The sequence below is a fragment of the Tenrec ecaudatus genome, chromosome 12, assembly GCF_050624435.1.
Source record: "Tenrec ecaudatus isolate mTenEca1 chromosome 12, mTenEca1.hap1, whole genome shotgun sequence".
NCBI classification, from domain to species: domain Eukaryota; kingdom Metazoa; phylum Chordata; class Mammalia; order Afrosoricida; family Tenrecidae; genus Tenrec; species Tenrec ecaudatus.
Genome location: NC_134541.1, coordinates 5498292 through 5519015, shown reverse-complemented (window position 1 = coordinate 5519015; position 20724 = coordinate 5498292). Strand labels below are relative to the sequence as shown.

The window sequence follows — 20724 nt, the reverse complement described above, 5'->3', positions numbered from 1 at the left end:
ACTCCAGAAGTGGGGAAAGGATCATGACTGGGACATGTGCACAATCCCCTAATAGAGGGGGTTACTGTTAGTTGCCATCAAGCGGATTGTGAGTTCTGACTACCTTGTGCATTTCAGAAGGGAAGATTTTTTGGTTCTGCAACATGGTCAATGATATGTTTCAGTTCATTGTTATAGTTTTGGTACCAATCCGTTTCTTTAAGAGTTTCTTTTATTTCCGTTAGTCTTCTATTTTACCAAATAGACATTGAGACATCAGTATGGTGTGCAGGGATGTGAAATCATCCCCATGGGAGCATCATGGGGTAGCTCTGATATGGGCACTGGACCCTTGGGTCACCTTTGTGTGAACATGCTGGCCGTAACAAAACTCTCACATGGCTTGTTGGAGCCTGCCGACGAGTCGAACAGTCCTGAAAGGGGGAGTGAGGATTGAGGTAAAAAAGAGAGACATAAAGTATTGGGAGGGCAACAGTGAATACTGAAGCCCTGAGTTTATACTACACACTCCTTTTATCCATGCAGAAACAACCCGGGGTTAATTATCTATCTCATTGTTAAACAAGCACATTTGATACACATAGCAACTCTATTGTCTGCCAAGCCAGACATCCTTGAGAAAATTAAACCACCTATTTTCCCAGACCTTACATACTTTCTTGTTCTTAACAGTCTGTTCAAAACGTAAAGTCACAGAAGAAATCAGCAAGCCCTGACACATAGGTCATGAGACTTCTCAGCTGTTTCAAGGCTGAGTCTTAATGGCCTTCAACAGTGGCTGGTAATGCTGCTCATCTAAGTCTAATCAGCATTACTTCAGTGTGGAGAAATTAGTCTGAATGGCCCCATATTTCTGGAGGCTGTTCTTTTTTTTCCCTTTTCTTTCTTTCCTTTTTTTTTTTTTTTTTGAGGCTGCCCTTGGAAGTAGATTTGGGTAGATCCCAAGTAATTCCTTATTCATGATAAGCAGAGGTTCTTGGCTGCCTGACACTGGCCTTGGGATATTCTCCACACCCAGGGAGAGAGAAAGCTTCTTTGCACAGTCCTCAAAGGCACAAGAGAGGCATGAGGAGATGAAATGAGAGGAGATGATGGCATCCAGGAGGGCACAGAACATGTAGCCGGGGCCCCCTGTATGTGGGCAATGGGTCATGACTCTTTCTACTGGACTTGGTTTGGTCTGTGCAGGACTTTTTTTCACGTACTTCACACTCATAACAGAGTTGCAACTCTTATCTCCATTTTTTAACTGCTACTTCTGTGCGCATTGATGGCGAATCCAAGCAAAATGAAAACCTTGCTAACCTCAATCATTGCCTGATTATTATAATGTTGTCTATTTGTCCAGTTGTGAGGATTTGGGGTTTTACATTGAGTTGCAATTCATACTAAAGGCTGTGGTGTGATTTTCTTTTTTTCCTTTGTTGTTGTTGTTGTGAATTTCATTAGCTAGTGCTTCAAGTCTTCTTGGCTTTCAGCAAGCAGGGTCCTGCCATTTTCGTATCACAGGTTGTTAGTAAATCTCCAATCCTGGTGGCACACTCTTCTTCATAGCGTGCAGTTTCCCAGATTATTTGTTCGGCATACAGACTGATAAGTATGGTGAGAGGGTACAATCTTGATGCACAATCTTCTTGAATTTTAAACCATGCAGTATTCCCTTGTTCTGTTATAATGGCTGCTTCTTGGTCTATGAACAGGTTCCGCTTGAACATGACAAAGTGTTCTGGAGTTCCCATTCTTTGAGATATTATCAGTAGTTCAGATCACTACAGTTGAAGGCTTACAATAGTCAATAAAATACAAATAAACATCTTTCTGGTATTCTCTGCTTTCAGCCAAGATCCATTGGATGTCAGCAATGATACTCCTTGTTCCACATCCGCTTTTGAGTCTGGCCTGAATTTTTGGCAGCTCCCTGTTCATGTACTGCTTCAACATTTGTTGAATGATCTTTAGCAAAGTTTACTTGCATGTGCTATTATTGATATTGTTAGACACTTCTCTCCTTCTGTGAACTGTGTGCTTCGAGTATTTAATCAGCTTGTTGAAATCTTTCATTTGCTATTCCAATTCCTGGAGAGTTTTAGCTAATGCTTTCAGTGCAACTTGGACTTCTTCCTTCAATGTCAATGGTTTTTGTTCATGTGCTACCTCTTGAAATGGTTTTTCACTTAAAGTGGGCATTTTACAGGAAGTGGGCATTGCATGTTAAAGTGAATTGATCCAGGCCTGAGTCAGGACTTTAGTCATATCAAGCACTTTAGATTTTAGATTGCTCTCACACATTTCCTCCTGATCATGATTTTTTTTGTTTTTAGAAATTATTGATCACTATTACGAATGTTCTCTTTTACATGGGCTCTTTGTCGCATAGAAAGAGAAACTAATCTTAGATAGGCATCTGCAAGTTTGCGGTTTTTTTATAACCATTTTTATTGGGGGCTCTCACAGCTCTTATAACATTCCATACATCAATTATATCGTATTGAGCACAATTGTACATATGTTTCCATCATCATTTCCAAAATATTTTCAAAGTGAGCCCTTGGTATAAGCTACTCTTTTTTCTCCCTCCCTCCCCTCCCCTCCCCTCCCACTTTCGTGAATGTTTGATTAATTATATAGTTATTATTATTTCATATCTTACACTGTCTGTTGTCTCCCTTCAACCACATTTCTGTTATTTGTCCCCTTGGGGGGGCTATATATCCAACCTTGTGATGGGTTCCCTATTTCTCCCGCTTCCCCCTCCCCGACTATCCCTCTACTCTCATGCTATTGCTACTCCCACTACTGTTCCTGAGGGGGTTATCTATTTTGAATTCTATTTGTGGAGAGCTCTTATCTGTACCAATGTGTGTTCTCCTCTAGCCAGATTTGTAAGGTAGAACTGGGTCATGGTAGTGGGGGTGAGTGGGTGGGGGAAAGCATTCAGGAACTAGAGGGATGATGTGTGATTCCTCAGTGTTATACTACACTTTGGTTGACTCATCCCTTCCTTATAACCCTTCTGTGTGTGTGTGTGGGGGGGGGGATATCCAATTGTCTACAGTTGCATCTGCAAGTTTTGAAGACCCCAGACACTCCTTATAAAAACGGTATCCCTAAATCATCTCAGGTAGGGCTCTTTGCCATGCCACAGGTGAAACATTCTGCTTCTGTGGTCTTTTTGTTGGGAGCGTGGAGGCAGATCACACCTAGAAGAACAAGGCGGCATTCCTACTCGAGTTTCTTACAGATTCGTTTCAAGGTACGTCTAATTCTATACGTTATCAAGGGGGTGGGGCTTCACATAGTTCATATAACATTGGATTTGTCCAAAAAATTACGATGATAAAACCAACTTGCAAGAAACAGTATTACTAGGAAATAAGGCTACAAGCAATAAGGCTAGCAACATAAAAGTAGCTTCTATGGATGATAGTGGCAGCCTGTCATTTTCAGGGTCCCCGCGTGGACTGACTACAGCTCAGGAAAGTGAACAGCCCTCCTATCAAAGCACGCCGGAAAGTGGATTTTAGCAGTTGCAGTTGGGCTGCAATGTAACACCTTGTCATTAAATCTCCCTTTAGCTCATTTTGAAATTATTCTAGTTTTAAATATTTTCTGCTTCCTTTTGATTGAGGGTTTACTTTGTTTTATTGGATTATTGTTGCTAGGTCCTGTGTGTGTGTGTGTGTGTGTGTGTGTGTTTGTTTTATGTATAGGCAAGTCAGGATGGGTCCATCTTTGACGATAGCAACTGGATGAATAATTCCCTGGGGGCATGGAAAAGGAGGTTCAGGACAATGGGGTGTCAAGAATAATGGGTACAAGAAGAAATGTTCTAAATTAATTGTGGTGTTGTTTGCACAACCTCCACCCACCTCCAACAGTTTTATTGGCATATAATTCACCTATCACATAATAGTTCAATCACATCAAGAAGACTTCTACAATTATCATCACAACCAGCTTTAGAACATTTTCTTTCTATCTTGTACTCATCATTATTAGCTCCCCATTCCCTCTCAACATGCCCTAACATACCCTCAAGGGACCATTAATCCAGTTATTGTCGCTACAGATTTACCTATCTTATATTTCCCTACATTAACCCCTCATCATGTAATTGAACTACTGAATTGTATGATATGGTAATTATAGCTCAGTGAAATGATTTTTTAAAATAGGGATTAGACAAAAAGTAAAGATTGAAGTTCAATAGAATAATTTAGCGCTTAGTCTGCAATATATGAACATATTCTCTCAAACAGGGGCTAAGTGTTACCAAGAAAGCTCACCATGTGTCAATAGTTTCATACAGCAGGCTGCTGTATCAAACATATTTAAAATGCATTATCTCATTTCTATGATGGTTGGTTTGGCTCACGGTCATTTTGAATTTCATATAAACAATCTGAAGCTGCTGGATCAAAGTTAAACATACTAGTGTTTAATTCCATGTCAGACATTTCTATCATTTTCTGAGCTGAGCTAGAGTCTAGATTTTCATATATTATTAACATTTTAAATTAGCTTTAGTCTTTTCCATTGCCCAATGATTATATCACTTTATTCCCTTTTCCCTTAGAATTTACTCAATTGCTGTTTCCACTTTCCTTTTTTCTCCTTCTTTCATTTATATACATTTTTTCTTCCCTTACAGTCTTTATTTCAAAGTTTTTCTTTGTCCTAATTCTTTTTTTTTTTTAACCTTGGCTATAAATATGGGAAAAGTTACAATGTATCAGGAATCAGCAAATAATCAAACCCTGGAAATTCATTCCCTGAACCACCTTTTTTCTTAGAAGAGTTTCTCATCCTAATCTTTTAAGAGCATCTCAACATGTTAATTATATAAATGTAGTTTCTTTGAAAAATAAATATGTTTCTTTTTATAAATAGGTAATGTTAGATCTTGAGCCATTAGAAAATTTGTTGTGATCTTCCAGCGCTGGGTTTTAAGCAATTTATAGAATGGACCCTGCCCCCTCCCCCGGCCCCCTACCAATGCAAGAAAACTTTGTTCTAACAACCTGGCATTCTGTGACGCTCATCCTTTCTGAAGACAAAAAGGGTACATAAGCAAATGTGATGAAGAAAGCTGATAGTGCCTGGCTATCAAAAGACAAAACACCTGAGGTCTTAAAGGCTTGACGTTAAATATGCAGCCATCTAGCACAGAAGCAATAAGGCCACATGGAAGAAGCCCACATGTGCAGAGAGAATCAGGTAAGACACCAGAAGACCCAAAACATACTGAGAATGAGATGGTTCCGAAGAGAGACCCAAAAGCCATCTGTGGCTCATAGGACATCCCCTCACAGAAGGGTCATAAGGAAGAGATGAGTCAACCAGGGCACAGTATAGCACCAATGAAATACATAGTATTCCTCTGGTTCTTTAAGGCTTCCTCACCCCCCACTATCATGACCCCAGTCTTGCCTTTCAGTTCTGGCTAGACCAGAGCATGTACACAGGTACAGATAAGAGCTCACAAAATCCAGGTCAGATAAACCTCTCAGGTATAGAAATGGGAGTAGCAATACCAGGAGTGGGGGGTGGGAGGGGAGGGAAACCGCATAATCCCCCAACCCCCCAGGGAGTGAACAACAGAAATGTGGGTGAAGGGAGACAGCAGTCAGTGTAAGATATGAAAACAATAATAATTTATCATTTATCAAGGGATTAGGAGGGTAGGAGAGGGAGGGGGAATAGAGGAGCTGATATCAAGGGCTCAAATAGTAAGTAAATGTTTAGAAAACAATGATGGCAACACATGTACAAATATGCTTGATACAATTGATGTGTGGAATGTTATGAGAGCTGTAGAAGTCCCCAATAAAATTATTTTAAAAAAATGAATAGGCCCTTATACCAGAGGCAGCTAAAATGGAAGACTTTATAAGTAACAAAGAGCTTCTACCTTTTTCAGTACTTATACTTCAGTGTGTTTCTTTTCTTCTTCTTTTTTCTTCCGCCAGGGTCTGTTTCTGTATATCGGGGGAGACAGGCAAACGATTTTTCTTTCATTAAATGCTAAGTGACATTTTTATTGGGAAAAGAGATAACTTTTCAACAAATAGGACTATTACAGCTGTTAGGCGTTTTCCAGCAGGTTCTGATTCAAAGTAACCCTGTGTGTAACAGAACGAACCACCGCCAGTCCGGCACCACCATCCGCTCAATTGCTCTTTTTATTTTTCAGCAGTTTTATCGGCGTACAATTTACATATCACAGCTCAGTCACATCACAATTCCTAGCTCAATCACATCGAGAAGAGTTGTACAATCAGCACCACAATTATAGAACATCTTCTTTATTCTTGTACTCATTGCTATTAACTCCCCATTTCCCCCCAACCTCCCTTGCCAGACCCCCAAGGAATTATTAATCCATTTACTGTCTTTAAAGAGTTACCTATCCTGAATTTCATATACAGAAAAATATTACCAAGCCCCCTCTTCCCCCCAAAACAACACCTAAGATGAAAAAAAAAGCAAAACAGATGGAAACCTCAACAGAGAGGAAAGCAGAAACTATTAAAAATCAGAACAAATTCATGAGGAAGTTCCAGTGATAGGGGACTGCATTTTCCCCTAACTGCATCTGCAACAATCCTCTCTGCGGCGCATTCTGCATGTCAGAAAGGCGATTCTCATCCCCGTTCCACGGTCAGATGGGATTGATTCACCAGGGGCTTAACTTCTCATGGGAGAAGCACACCAGCCTGTGTGATCCAAGGATGGTAAGTAATAAAATCCAAATCCAACGGAGGGGATGATATCAGAGCTTACATTGTGAACGCCTGTTTGCAAAGGGCTAGGGATGACCGAGAGCGCCCAAAATCCATTTGCAGGGTTAGCAGGTGGATGAAGCCCCATGAATCCTCCCTGACCCTTGCTGAGGGGCGTGGATACACCTGTCATCAGAGAGCACTGTAGAGTTCATTATGGCAGATGTAGTTAGGTTAAAATGTCACATCTTATCATTTGATCTCCCTTTAGACTCATTTTAAAGTTGAAGATTTTTATTGTTGTTGAAGTGAAGGGGAAATACACATGGATTAAGCCTCTGATGAATTACCGCTGACCACAGACCAGGGATGTGGACGGCCTTGCTATTATGCAGAATGCGCCAGAAAATGGATGACTACAGATGCATTTAAGTTTAAATATAACGCCATATCCACTGATCTCCCTGCATGATCCATTTTTAATTTGTCCTAGTTTTTAATATTTTATTTTTTAATCGTTTTATTAGGGAATCACACAACTTTTATCATAATTCATACATACATCAATTGTGTAAAGCACATTTGTACATTCATTGCCCTTATCATTCTCAAAACATTTGCTCTCCACCTAAGCCCCTGGCATCAGCTCCTCATTTTTCCTCTCCCTCTCCGCTCCCCCTCCCTCCTGAACCCTTGATAATTTAGAAATTATTTTGTTATATCTTGCCCTGTCCGACGTCTCCCTTCACTCACTTTTCTGTTGTCCGTCCCCCAGGGAGGAGGTAACATGTAGATCCTTGTAATCTCTTGCCCCTTTCCAACACACCCTCCCAGTATCGCCACTCACACCACTGGTCCTGAAGGGATCATCACCCTGGATTCCCTGTGTTTCCAGTTCCTATCTGTATCAGTGTACATCCTCTGGTCTAGTAGCCAGACTTGCAAGGTAGAATTGGGATCATGATAGTGGGGGCGCGGGGGTGGGGGGCGGGGAAGCATCTAGGAACTAGAGGAAAGTTGCTGCATCGCACCCTGACTGGCTTGTCTCCTCCCTGAGACCCTTCTGTAAGGGGATGTCCAGTGGCCTACAAATGGGTTTTGGGTCTCCAATCCGCATTTCCCTTCCCCTCCCCATTCACTATGGTAAGATTTTTTGTTCTGATGATGCCTGATACCTGATCCCTTTGACACCTCATGAACACCCAGGCTGGTGTGCTTTCTTCCATGTGGGCTTTGTTGCTTCTGAGCTAGATGGCCACTTGCTTACCTTCAAACCTTTAAGACCTCAGACGCTATATCTTTTATAGCCGGCCACCATCAGCTTTCTTCACCACATTTGCTTATGCACCCATTTGTCTTCAGGGATCGTATCATGGAGGTGAGCACACAATGATATGATGTTTTGTTCTTTTATTCCTGATAACTGATATCTTCAGCACCTTGTGATCACACAGACTGGTGTGCTTCTTCCATGTGGGGTTTGTTGCTTCTGAGCTAGGTGGCCGCTTGTTTATCTTCAAGCCTTTAAGACTCCAGATGTTATATTTTTTTATATCTGGGCACCCTCAGCTTTCTTCATCACGTTTGCTTATTCACCCACTTTGCCTTCAGCGGTTGTGTCAGGAAGGTGAGCATCATAGAATGCAAATTTAATAGAAGAAAGTATTCTTGCATTGAGGGAGTACTTGAGTGGAGACCCAATGTCATTCTGCTACCTTAACACTAAACATATAAATATATGCACATAGATATATTTCCCCATCCTCATATATAAATATATTTACATATGTACATGTCTTTATCTAGACCTCTATAAATGCCCTTTGCCTCCTAGCTATTTTCCCTATTTCCTTTGACTTTACTCCTCTCCCACTATCATACTCAGTCCCCACCAGAGTTTCAGCAATTCCTCTTGGTTACATTACCCTTGATCATGCCCTACCAGGCTTCCCACACCCTCCTTACCACTGATTTGGATCACTTGTTGTTCCCTTGTCCCTGGGTTTATTAACATCACTACCTTTTCCCCAACCTCCCCCTCTCCCATGTCCTCCCGGATCTGTCGGTCCTGTTGTTTTCTCCTTCAGATTGTTCATCCAGCCTATCTTATTTAGACAGACCTGTGGAGATAATAATATGCCCCAAAACAAGACAGAGCAAAACCAAGCAACAATATACAACAAAACAACAACAAACCAATGACAAAACAAAACACAGTAAGAAAGAAAAGCTTGTAGTTAGTTCAAGGATTGTTTGTTGACCTTTAGGAGTGTTTTCCATTCCAGTCTGTTGGGCACCATGCCCTGGCCCCAAAGTCCACCTTCAGCATTCCCTGGGGACCTCACCGCTCCGTTCCCTTGTTGGTCTGTTGCACCCACCCCCTTAGTGTTTTGCTTTGGTGTGGCAGGATCAGATCGGGTGCAATTCCCACAGTGTCTTTGGTGTTGTTCCCTGTAGGGCTATGGGTCAGTGAGGGGCGTCATGTCTCATAGTGGGGCCGGCCATGTGGTCCTCTCTGTGGGCTGGCTGCTCTAATTAGGAACATCGTCCTCACGGCCTGGTGGGCCAGGATGTGCTCTACTCTCTCCTCCTCCCCCTTGATCTGCTCCTGTGAGCTCCAATCAGATATGTCTCTCTCTCAGAGCTGCAAATTTAATGCCATCCTTTGAAATAAATTCTCCTGGGGGAGGGTTCTTTTTTTTTTTAATTGAGGTTTTTGTTATACTTTAAAAAAAGGATTTTTGTGTAGGAAATCCAGGATAGGTAAATCTATAGAGATAGTAAATGGACTCATGGTTTCTTGGGGGTATATGGCAAGGGAGGTTTGGGGGGAAATGGGGAGCTAATAACAGATAAAGAAAATGTTCTAAAATTGTTTGTGGTGATGATTGTAAAACTCTTCTTAAGATGGTTGAACTATTGGATTGTATGATTTGTTAATTATATGCCAATGAAACTGCTAAAAAATTCTACAACTTCAACATATTTATAAGGATCCTGATATAACTTAGAAAAATGTCTCACACCTCTGATCTAGCCCAAGAAATAAAAGTAACATTGGTTTTAACCTTCATCAAGATGGATAGTAAAAGGTATTTCAGACAAAGATTAAGCAATAGATTCTTTTTTGAAAAAAAAAAAAAAAAGAAAAATGTGTGTGGATAAATTCAGAGTTTTATCAGCAGGTAGAGAAGAACACAGAGGATTAATAGTTGATGGCAAAGCAGAAGTGGGGATTTTCAGAATCTGACTTTGCAAATGCTTGTTTTATGCATTTAAAAAACTTTTATTGGCATATACTTCACATATACAATTCAACAGTTCAGTTAAATTTGGCATCTCATTGGGATTGTTTGAGTCTAATTCACTGCACAGAAAATCTAGTTTACCCAGGCCACAAGTACTTCACGGCAGATCCTGAGTATGGAGTCAGACTTTAGTATGGAGGACCATAAACCTAAGCACAAGCCACACTGAGGTCAAAGGGTATGTACATCTAGGAATTGGAGGTACCAGAGCCAGTCCCGTTAAATCTTCAGAAGCAGCATTTTAAAAAGAATTTATTATTAATTAGGGCTTAATGGTAATACATATATCCTATTATTCCAAAGGTCAATTATGTCCAGTGGAATTATACAATTGCTACCTCAATCTGTTTCCAAACATTCCTTTTCTACATAGACTCCTTGACCTTATTTCCCTTCCACCCAGCCACCATCACTATACTCCCTCCCCCGAAACCCTTGTTCTACTTGCTTTCTCTATAGGCTAGTCAATCCTGGGTTCCATATACCGAAAAACTAAAAGAACATAAAACACGACTTCAAACAATGACCTAACACCACTGAGATACAGCCTAATAGATAAAACAGTACAAACCAAAAATACAGAAAGTGTTGGAGACCAGATCAGGTCCAGCAGGCATCATAGGGGGTATCTGCTGACAAAGTTTTTAACTGTTCAAGTCAGATTTGTCTTTGAGGTTCTACACACATCTCTCGAATGCACTCTGTTCAGTAACCACTTTCCTCTATCCCTCAACTGTGGATAGAAGTTGGTCACTGGAGGCTTATTCCCTATGTAAGGCAGTTCCACAAACACGTCTTGGGCACCCATTGTCATCCACAGCCTCTGCAAACCAGATTCTCACACTCCTTTGACTTCACAGACCTCTGGTGACTGGTGATGGTGCACTTCTTCCATGTGGACGTAGTTGACATTTCACTTAGATGGCTGCTTGTTGGGAGACAAGCCTTTAAAACCCTAGTTGCTATTGTATCTAATAGCTGGGCACCATCTAATTTCTTCATCACATTTTGCTATCGCACCTGTCTCCTGTGTTCCCTTCCTGAGAAGGAGTATCGAGCAGGGCCATGATGAAAGAACTAGTTGTTCTTAAGTTGGAACTAGGATTTAGTGTAAGCCCCAAACCCATTCCTGGATGTGTTTGGAAAAAAAACAACATTTTAAAATTGTTGTTGTTTTTATTATTACTTGGGCATTAACACAAATGTCATGTCATTGCATCATTCAGTCACATGATTGTACTGTTGCTTCCATAATCAGTTTCCAAACATACTATTTCTTCCTAGGGTCCTTGACATCATCTCCCTTGTACATCGCAATCCTGCACTCCCCCTCCCTCTCGAAACCCTTGTTCCACTTGCTATCCAGTAAGTTCATCATTCCTGGGTTTCATTAACTAGAAAACATATATCACAACTTCAAGAGGGTAACCCCAATGCCATAGCACCTCTGAGATACACCCTAATATGAAAACCCAAATAAAACAGGATGACTATCACCGGTTTACTAGAATAATACATATCTTAATACACATATAGGACATTGATGTAGAAGACCTTATTTTTGTGCCTACCAACAGCTCACCAATCATGGTACAGCAACCTTCTGCTTCTGCACACACCACGTCTTCAAGTTCTAGGTGTGCCCGAGGTGAGACACAGCATTTCTTATTAGGGTAGCAACCAAAGCGCAGGTGCCACTGACCCCTTAATCCCCATACAGAGAAAATAAACCCCCAAACAGACTCGCAGTTTTGGAGTCACTGCTGTCTCATAGTGACCCCCCTGTGGGGAACCGAAACTGTAACTGTTCATGGGAGTAGAAAGTCCAGTCTTTCTCCCGGGGAGATGCTGGTGGTTTCGAACTGCCAGCCATACAGATCACAGCCCAACACGTGACCACTCCACCAATGAGGGCTCCAGAGAAGAGAAAGTGAGGTTCAAAATAACAGCCCGAGGCAGGAGTGCCAGCATATTTTATATGGCAACAAACTTGTCCAAAACACTTAAGAGAAGGCAAACAGAAATGAATGGCAAAACTATAAAACCCAAAGTGCTCAAGACGAGAAAGGCAGAGCTATTTGCGAGTTGTCAGATTGGATGCCCCTGTGAGTTAGGGCAGCTGGAGAATCAAAGGAATGTTTGGTACTGATTTCCTACAATCGTTGAAGGTGTGATGTCATCAAAACCCCGCAGATCGGATGTCTAATGGTGTTAAAACAAATCACAACTCGACAAGCAGCCACCTAAGTGAGACATCCAGTAAGTGCACAGGGAAGAAGCACACCATCACCAGTTGCCAAAGGATGGCAAGCCTATCATTCAAAATCCAAGGAGGGCCTAGTAACAGACCCTAAATTGTGAGGACCCAGTACACAGAGGCGACGGTTGACGGTGGGAGCCCAAGGTTCATTTGTGGAACGCCACAGGAACTAAGTCTCTGGAGCACTGCCTCTATCTGCAACTGAGGGGTGGGAGGGAAGTGGTTACTAAACAGAGAAGGTTGGAGAGATGAGAAGATCAAAGGCGTAAATCTAACCTGACCAGTTAAAACTTTGTCCGCAGCTACCGCCGTATGGTACATGCAGGACCTGATCTCATTCCAACATTGTATTCTTGGTGTGGCTTTTGTTTGCTTATATTAAGGTGGCGTGCTGAGGTGTCGTGGCATTGGAGCTCACCCTCTTGAAGTTTTATATTTTTACCATTTTTTGATATATGAAGCCAGGGATTGATGAACCTATAGAGACAGCAAGTAGAATCAGGGGTTCGGTGGGAGCTGGGGTTCAGTGGTGGAATGGGGGTGAAGGGAAGATGATGTCAAGGAACCTGTGTAGAAAAAGAATGCTTGGAAACTGATTTCGGTAGCCATTGTACAATTATGCTGGATGCTATTGAACTAAGGAATGATGTGATATATGTATTAATTAAAAAAAGATTACAATCTTAGAAACCTTTGGGGAATTTCTACTAAGTAAACACTCAGAAACAACGATCATGGACTTGGCTTTGGGGGGTTTTGTTCTAACCTTGTAATGAGTAAAGAAATTTAACCAATAATCAAAAACCTCCAAACATTAAAAAAAAAAAAGTCCCAGCAAGCCTTGAGGACGATATTCCCGATTAGAGCAGCCAGTCTACAGAGAGGACCACATGGCCGGCCCCACTATGAGACATGACGTCCCTGACTGACCCATGGCCCTATGGGGGGCAAAACCAGAGACATAGCATGAGAATTACACCCGATCTGATCCTGCCATACCAGGGCAAAAGACTAAGGGGGTGCAACAGAACAGCAAGGGAATGGAGCGGCGAGGTCCCCAGGGAATGCCGAAGGTGGACTTTGGGGCCAGGTTTTGGTGCCTCAACAGACTGGACTGGAAAACATCCTAAAGGCCAACAAACAGTCCTTGAACTCACTACAAGCTTTCCTTTCTTGTTGTGTTTTTTTTTGTCGTTGGTTTGTTGTATATTGTTGCTTAGTTTTGCTCTGTCTTGTCTTTTTGTGCATGTTATTATCTCCGCAGGTTTATGTAAATAAGAGGCTGGATGAACAATCTGGAGGAGAAAACAACAGGAATGACAGTTCTGGGGGGATGTGGGAGAGGGGGAGGTAGGGGGAAAGGAAGTGGTGTTAGCAAACCCAGGGACAAGGGAACAACAAGTGATCCAAATCGGTGGTGAGGAGGGTGTAGGAGGCCTGGTTGGGCACGATCAAGGGTAATGTAACCAAATGAAACCCAAATGAAGACTGAGCATGATAGTGGGACAAGAGTAAAGTCAAAGGAAATAGAGGAAAGAGCTAGGAGGCAAAGGGCATTTATAGAGGTCTAAATAAAGGCATGTACATATATAAATATATTTATATATGAGGATGGGGAAATATATCTATGTGCCTATATTTATAGGTTTAGTATTAAGGTAGCAGAAGGACATTGGGCTGCCACTCAAGTACTCCCTCAATTGAAGAATACTTTCTTCTGTTAAATTTGCATTCTATGATGCTCACCTTCTCGACACAATCGCTGAACACAAAGTGGGTAAATAAGCAAATGTGGCGGAGAAAGCTGATGGTGCCCAGCTATCAAATAATATAGCATCTGGGGTCTTAAAAGCTTGAAGGTAAACAAGCGGCCATCTAGCTCAGACGCAACAAAGCCCACATGGAAGAAGCACACCAGCCTGTGTGATCACGAGGTGCCGAAGGGATCAGTTATCAGGCATCAAAGAACAAAAAATCATATCATTGTGTGCTCACCTCCATGATACGATCCTCAAAGACAAATGGGTGTATAAGCAAATGTGGCGAAGAAAGCTGATGGTGTCTGGCTATAAAAAGATATAATGTCTGACAGCTGTCAGGTTTCTCTCCTGAATCTGGCATTCGATGTCTGGTAAGAGCTGACTTGTGCCTGAAGCCTGGGTCACACTACTTGCACACATAAGGTTTCTCCCCTGAGTGTGTTCTCTGATGTCTAATGAGATTCAACTTGTGGCTAAAGCCTCACCACACTCCTTGCACATGTAAGGTTTCTCCCCTGAGTGTGTCATCTGGTGCATAAGGAGGTTTGACTCTTGGTTAAAGTCTCGCCCACAACCCTTGCACACACGTGGCTTCCTTTCGGAGTGTGTTTTCTGGTGGAAAAGAAGGCCTGACTTCTGGGTATAGCCTTGCCCATACTCCAGGCACACAGAGGGTTTCTCACCTGAGTGTATCCTCTGGTGTCTGATAAGAATCGCCTTCCAATGTAAGACATGAAAAAATAGTAATAACTCAAGGGTTCGTGAGGGAGGGAGGGAGGGTGAGGAAAGGAGGGGGGAAATTAGGAGCTGATACCAAGGGCTCAAGTACAAAGAAAATGTTTTGAGAATGATGATGGCAACAAATATACAAATGTGCTTGACACAGTGGATATATGTATGCATTGTGATAAGAGTTGTGTGAGCCCCCAATAAAATGATTCAAAAAGAGTTGCCTTACAGCTAAAGCCTTGACCACATTCCTTGCATCCATATGGATTCTCCCTTGAGTGTGTCCGCTGGTGGGAAAGTAAGCCTGATTTCTGGGCACAACCTTGGTTGGCCACACTCACTGCAAATATAAGGTTTTTCCTGTAAATGTGTCTTCTGGTTCATAAGAAGCCCTGATTTCCATTTAACACCCTGTTCGCATTCACTGCAAACATACGACTTTTTCTCTGATGGAAAAGGAGGCCTGACTTCTAGCGGAAGCCTCACCCACACTCCAGGCACATACAAGGCTGCTCACTCAATTGTGTCCTCTGGTGTGTGATGAGAGATGACTTGTGGCTAAAGCCTCGTCTACACACTGCAAACAGAGCTTCCTCTGGATGATGGTCCCCCGGTTTGTGAGGGTGTATGATTTCATTCGAGCCTGGCTCATCCTCTCTAGAGCTGACTGCCTCAAATCTGGAGCTTTCTAATGCCTTTAACCCCTTGTCTGTTTCCACAGAGCTGTTTGCCCTTTGGACTAAGTTGGGCTCCATTCCTACCACTGGGTTGTCTTCTCTGGGCTTGCTGACAGTCTCTGGGCTGGAGAAGTCTTCTCTGTCCAGAGCTTGTGTGTTTTCACTCTCGCACCTCTGATCAAAATGTTGTCGCTCTGGCTGCTTCTGCTGCCTTGGGCTGGCATCCCCTGGATGGAAGTGATTCTCTACACACCAGTTAAGGAAGATCTGAAGCACATGCTGACTGAGGAATTGCTGACAGGAGAGAGCCAGGAGGTAGGAAGAACAGGAGCAGATTTTTGACTCTGGTTCTGCTCAAGAGAGAATGTTTTTCATTACAAGTGAGACTACCTGGGCTGTGCTGGCCTCTCTTAGAAAGTCCCTGAGTAGTGATTGGACTTAGATACAAGGGGGTACCCAAAATAAAACAATGGAAAAAAGCTCTGCTGGGAAGAGCTTTTGTAGTACACATTTTTCCCGCTAGGTGAGCATTGAGCAACTCTGAGTTAGTGCACCCAGTGGCATCACCTGGGAAGATTCTCTCTGGTCACAGTGAATTTTTCTGTAAAAGCAGTTTTGCTCAAACCTTGTTATTTTGTGTGTGTGATGGCCAATTTAAGAGAACAGCGTGTGGCTGTGAAACTTTGTTTCCTGCTTGGGGAAAAATGCCACAGAAACTGTTGTGATGTTGAACACAGCTTACAACGACAGCGCTGTGGGAAAAACTCAAGTATACAAGTGGTTTTCTGTTTCAAAAAAGGTGAAATGTCGATTGATTAGAAAGCTCATCCTGGATGTCTGTGAACTTCTCAAATGGACAAAAATGTTGATTCATAGTACATTTGGAGTTCATTCCACCAGGTGAGACTGTTAATCAAGCTTTCTCTTTAGAGGTTCTGAAAAGATACAGTAACAGTGTGAGACAAAAGACCTTATTTGTGGCAGATGGGGGACCGGTTTTGCTACGACGACAATGTACCTGCTTATGCAGTCATCTCAGTGCACAGGTTTTTGTTTTTTTTTTAAAAAAAACCCAGCATCCCTCTCTTGCCTCATGCATCTTATTCACCTGACCTCACTCCATGAGACTTAATGGAATTGCAGATTTGACAAATATAGTTAAGTGCAATAGAGAGTACTTGAAGGTGGTAAGGTTTGGCTTTGTAAAGAAATTTAAATACATAGCTTTGAGGGGGAAATCCATTTTGGGGTACCTCTTCATAATGTATGTTTATTTCTGGACTTGGTTCTATTGAATTGGTCTATGTACCTATTGTTATGCCAGGTAGGCGGTTTTGCTTACAATAGCAGTAAACTATGTTTTAAAGTCAAGAAGTGTGACGTTTCTATTGCATGCCTCTTCCCATTTGGCAAGTATGGCCAGAATGTTCCTTGGAGGTGAGGATGGCAAGACTTCATCTTATACTCTTTGGACATACTGTCAGGAGAGCCCAGTCCCTGAAGAGGGACATCATGCTTGGTAAAGCAGAGGGACAGTGAAAAGAGGACAGCCCTCAATGTGATGGACTGACACAGTGGCTGCAACAGTGTGCTCAGGTGTGGGAATGCTTGTGAGGATGGCACAGGACCATGTGGCATTTCGTTCTGTTGTGCAGTGGGTTGTGCAGGACCAGCCTGATGACAGCTAACAATACTACCACCACCGTTTGGCATAAAACCGAGGATTGCCCTTTCCATTTCTCTAATGAAGACTGCTGGAATTTTTATCAAGATTGCACTGGTTTATAGGTATCTCCAAACAATACGATGAGCCCTGGTGGCACTCTGGGTTAATCAGTGGTCTGCTAACAGTAAGGTTGATGGTTCAAATCCACTAGCAGCTCCTTAGGAGAAAGATGAGGTTGTCTGCTTCTATAACAGTTTGGTCTCAGAAACTCTGCTGAGCAATTTCACACTAGCCTGTAGGCTTACAACAAACAGCAATTAACTCAGTGGCAGGGGGTTTGTTTTTGCCTTCTTCCCCGCAGTAATATTTACATCTTAACAACATTTAGTTTTCTAGCCCATACGCAGGAAACACCTTTCCAATTTTTTGGTCTCCTTTAATCTCTTTCTGCAGTATTTTATAGTTTTTATTGCATAAGTCCTTCATGCCCCTCGTTTTTGGCAGACCTCTAATTTATCAAGCCTGATGTTTTCCCAAGGAGTGGCCCCTCTTGATGACATGTACAAAGTACACGAGACAACGTCTTGCCACCATCACTTCTAGGGAGAACTATGTGTATACTTCTTCTAAGAGAGATTTGTTCCTTTTTCAGGCATTGGGATGTAGTCAATTAATGTGGACCTTCTAGCCACAGTCCCTTACTTGATGTATTATAAACTCTAGCATCGAGGCCTGTGGCTATAATCCCGTCTTGGAGGGAGTGCTCTGCTCTGCTAATAGACAGAGCTAAGGTCCGATGTATTGTCTCTGCATTACTAGAGGGTTTCAACCAAGTCACCATCCTTCATTTCCTTGGGGATCTGTGAAAGACACCAAGGCTGTTCTTTTATATATCAGAGGTGTCTCAGAAGCAGGAAGAGAGAACAATCCTTGGATCTTGAAGAAATAATGAACAGCAGCCAAGCATGTTCTAAATCTCTGCCTGAAGTCATGGAAGGCAAGACCTGAGGCCCCAGAGGTTGTAGCATGGGGACCACAGGACAGAGCAAAGGAGCCAAGACAAGAGGCTGAGGCGAGGAGAGCAGAGCAGCAGCACCAAGACCATGCGACGCGATAGCGAGGGTTCTTGGATCAGGCAGGCAGAGTCAAGGGGTAACGTGGTTGAGAGGCTGAGGACGAGAGAGATTTAGGTGCCGGGTGAGGAGAGGGGCTGCTGTGGATCAATGGCTGTATCCTTAATGTTTTCTGATGCTGGCTCCTGGTATTAGAGAGGTATTAGCCTCTCTAATAACGCCCCCTGAATTGTGAGTATGGTCTGTGAGTCGTGGCTGGCCCCTGTAACGGAGCATCGGAGCCAGCCTAGAGTGCCGTGGGAGGAACGGCTGGTGCCAGTATGGGTAAAGGATGGTGGGCGAAGGCATATCTGACCTGTGCCTTGTGGCAATAAGGACATCCAAGGAGGTCACACAGGGCCTCCACACCGGTTTTGCAGGCACTCACACTGTATTTGCCAACATTAAAATTCAAATGTGTAATTCGGATTCTTCTTCAGTCACCCTTACTAATGGTTAAGATCTGCATGTCTATGAGGCCACTGAAGTGCCATGGCTTTTGTCATGTATGCCTCAGTCCTCCAGATGATATTTTCCTCCTCCTTTTCACTCTCTAAAGAAATCTTTAGCGGATTTATCAAGCACTGTTTGTTGGCTTTCTTGAGTGCTGTTTCTGTGGACAGTTAGACTGATTCCAGATCAAAAACCTAAGCCCACCACTGAGTTGATTCCGGCTCACAGTGAACCCAGAGGAGAGTAGAAAGCCCCATCTTTCTCCCACGGAGTGGCTGGTAGTTTTGAATTGCTGGCCTTGTGTTAGAAGCCCAACTCATAACCACTACACCATCTGGGCTCCTTTGACCCACAGTAGGGGGCCAATAAATATTTACTGAAGAGAAATGAGCACATCCTCACTCAATGAGCACAGCTTCCTGTACACCTCCAGCATCATGTCTCTGTACAGATCCTCCTGCTCAGAGGTCAGCATCTTCCATTCTGCCTCGTGAGGACCACAGTGAGACTTCCTCCAAGGGAACCGGTTCCTACAATAAGCAAAGAAGTCAATACACAGCAAGTCAACATGAATTTTTATGAGTGTAACTGGCTTATCTTTGCTTATATATTTAGTAATATTTGCTAGTAAAACACTTCATTGTGTAGAACAGCACACCTTCCCGATGCAAAGCGGCTAAAAGGTACCTGCCAAAAGGCACGTTTACGAGCAGTGCCACACTTTCACCAGCGGCCACGGAGCGGCCATTCTACAGGTCAGAGCAGAGCTGCCCGAGCGTCTCCAAAGCTGGAGTCCTGAGGAAAGCGGACTGCCACATCCTTCTGCCACGGAGTGGCTGGGGCGTTCCAAGTACCGACTTTGTGCTCAGCAGCGGAGAGCTTACTCACTGGTTCACAAGGGCTCCTCCCAGCACTTTATGGAGGTCTGCTTTCAGTGAAGCCTTCAAACAGGGTACAGTATGCACAACTCTTGGAGACATTATGCTGAGTGAGCAAACCCCGAAAAGGAGGGGGGAAATGGTTAGAACAACTGGAAGTGATGTCGCTACATTGTATTTGGAAAAATTGTTGGAGAACTCGATGATTTGTTGAACCCAATGAAATAACAGCACATAAAGGTTAGGGGAAAGAGCAATTTGCTCTAGTAGTCCCCCAATCTATATATAGGAGCTCCTCACTTTGCAGCTTCAACATACACACACTTCATAGAGCACAGTTTAGTAAAGTAACGTTAGTTCCCCAACCAAATGGTTCAAATTTGATTTGTCCTGGTACAGTAACTGTGAACATTTGCATAAAGTACAATTTTTTTTCTGGTAACACTTTAGTGCACAGATTATTTATATATATGCATCAAGATTAGGAAAGGTTCACACCACTTCTTTCAATTGACACCAGGGTAGGGAGGGCCTGATTCTCTCAGTCATGACTCACTCACTCAACCTGTGGGGTTCTGAGATAGTAACTCTTTCAGGAGTAGAAAGCCTCATCTTTCTTCTGCAGAGCCGCTGGTGGTTTTGAACTGTTGATGATGTGGTTAGCAACTTAACTTGTAGCCCACTGTGTCACTAAGACTCCTCCGCTCATGACGAGGTAAGGAAATTAACAAGATCTCTGGACATAGCAGATCCACGGGCTTCCTGGTTGGTGAGAACCATCAATGTATGTGGCATGGCTGTACATGCCTTTTTGGAACAGAGCACTTGCTCTGGGAACAATACTTTTACCCATGTGTTTTTAAATTTATCCTTTTAAGGTGCTAAATAAAGTGGAAATGATAAATAAAGCACCCTTTGTGAATTTTTGTGCTATTTTAGCAAACTGTCGAACACCAAAAAGTCTTGGAAGCCAATAGGTCAGACGTCAGGGAGCCAAGGGGGTGCAGATGGTGTATCAGTTATGAAAGGGGACATTCTTAGCCAGCGGGTCAGAAGTGAGGGTGGCATATGGACTCTCAAACTTGTAGCTGGAATCTGCTTATTTGGTGGTGTGACTGATGAACAGTATCCTTTAAAAACATTTTTTTGAACAGTATCC

At 42.8% G+C, this 20724-nt stretch overlaps 1 pseudogene; it reads right to left on the bottom strand.

Moving 5' to 3' along the window:
• Window positions 1-336: 336 nt before the first annotated feature.
• On the bottom strand, window positions 337-19162 carry LOC142422287 (uncharacterized; annotated as a pseudogene).
• Window positions 19163-20724: the final 1562 nt, after the last annotated feature.